At 49.8% G+C, this 1,956-nt stretch overlaps 1 long non-coding RNA gene across 1 annotated transcript; it reads left to right on the plus strand.

The window, feature by feature from the left end:
• The first annotated feature begins 443 nt into the window (after window positions 1-443).
• Window positions 444-1,595, plus strand: LOC146762964 (uncharacterized). The gene is made up of 2 exons (XR_014952574.1): window positions 444-521; window positions 808-1,595. It is a non-coding gene; the product is annotated as an uncharacterized LOC146762964 (long non-coding RNA).
• Window positions 1,596-1,956: the final 361 nt, after the last annotated feature.

The following is a 1,956-nucleotide window of genomic DNA, read 5'->3' on the forward strand; positions in this document are numbered from 1 at the left end:
TGTTCCCCTGAGCAAGCTGCTCATTCATGAGCTCCCGGAGTGCTTTTAATTTTTGTTTGTTGAGTGTCCACTGCTCTACCCAGATTGGTGTGTCTGTAAGCCAATCCAACTTCTGAGTAGGACGCTCTTCAGTGGCCGCTACCCGAAAAACCTGGGGGGTTGGTATGTCAATTGTGACCCCCCATTGGGCCATTAGGTCCCTCCCCCACAAGGGTTCCATATAGTCCAATACAAACGGACGTAAATAAGCTGATTGTCCATTTGGCCCCTCAAATTTTACTATGCTCTTTGATTGTTTGATGTCGTGGTTTGACACAGAAAGATAATTTTTCCCGGAAGGAAGAGGTCAATTTAGATATTGACCAATTGAAAGTAGACACACCTCTGAGAACACAGAGGGGTTGAAAGCAGAATTCCCAGGGGAACTCGCTCTCTTTGGTTCCAGTCAGCGTGCAGTGCAGACCTTCCCCCGCCCAGCCACGAGCTGGGTGGGGGAGGGGAAGCCCCATGGCCTGAGAAAGGTAGGCCGAAAGTCCCAAGGGTGGTGGAAGGACTGGAACCAGGCTGGCCCCTGCAGATGGAAGGGTGGAAGAAATCTGGGATGTCTCCATTTCCCCCCCCCAGAGTTCCTCTCCCAAGAGGGAGAGAGAAAGCCGCAAGGAAGGAGGAGCGGGGGGAGCTGCTGCAAGGTGCCCAGTTGTGTGGGAGTTGCTGGATGTCCGGGCATCGAGCCATCCTGGGAGTTTGGACTTTTAACCCTTTCCTCGAGAAATGAAAGCTTTGTGAATTTTCTTTTCCCCTCCTCAGTTTGAAAGAGAGGAAGAGGGACATCTTGGACCCTGGGATGGGATGTTGGAAGGAGGAATTCTGGATGGGAGGGGGACAAGGAGTGGCTTTTGGCTGGACTTTTCCGTGTTAGCCACAACCTGAACCAAATCTTCTCCTTCAAGAGGGACTGTGTTTTGGGAGGATGCCAGTGAGTCAAGAGACCTGCTTCAGCTGGGAAAAAGACAAAAGTGGAGTGAACAGAGAAAAGGTTAGGGGGTTTGTGGTGGCTCCCCCTTGCCCTGGAAAGGAAAGAGAAGAGAAGAAGATCTCTGTTCTTGAGCCCTCGGCCCCAGGGGAAAATGGGGGGGGACTGTGGTCCCAAACAATGAAAAACTGAACTGTTGTTTTCTCCCCTCTTGGCAGGGCATCCTTGAAAGGAAAAATCCTAAAGGCAGTCTGACCATCCATGCATTGGTGGTGAGAGCACTGTGCATGGAAAGGAGAAAGGTCACCATGGCAAACTTTTTCTCCGGGCGGTGCCATGTGTGACATGGAAACACAGGATGTGGCAGTGTGTTTCTTGGGGGGTCTGTGGCACAGGAGAGACTCTGTTCCCTCGATGGACTGAGTATCGGTTGTTTGAAGGGTGGAAACCTGATTGGGATCCAGATTGTGTCTCACTGTGGTTTGTTGGAGTTGGGTGGTGGGGGGGAGGAATGTTTTGCAAGGTTTTCATTTGGATCTTTGTGTGTTTTTTTTTTTCCCTTCTTTAGTTTTCTCTTTTCTTTTGTAGTGGTAGTTTAATAAAGTTTTTTTCCTGTTATTAAGCTTGGGCCTGCTTTGCTCTATTCTAGATTCCACTTCACAGCATTCAAGGTAGGGATCACATTTTCATGGGGGCACTGGCATTGTGCCAGTGTCAAACCATGACATTTGACCAATTGTGAACCCCCTACACCCTTAATCTGTCTTTCCACATCTTGCAATTCCCATCGTGATGGCCAGTCCCGCGAGGGGATGACCGTCACGTCTGCCCCTGTGTCAAGAAGTCCATTGAGATATTTGTGCTCCCCGCCTTTCCACATGTAGCACGAAATTTTAGGTCTTTCCTTCCCCAGTATATGGGCCTGACATGCCTGGTAGATTTTGTCGGGTGTCTGCTTCCATATGTCTTCAGGGAAAACTGGA

The sequence above is a fragment of the Lonchura striata genome, chromosome W (assembly GCF_050655825.1).
Source record: "Lonchura striata isolate lonStrDom1 chromosome W, ASM5065582v1, whole genome shotgun sequence".
Classification (NCBI taxonomy): domain Eukaryota; kingdom Metazoa; phylum Chordata; class Aves; order Passeriformes; family Estrildidae; genus Lonchura; species Lonchura striata.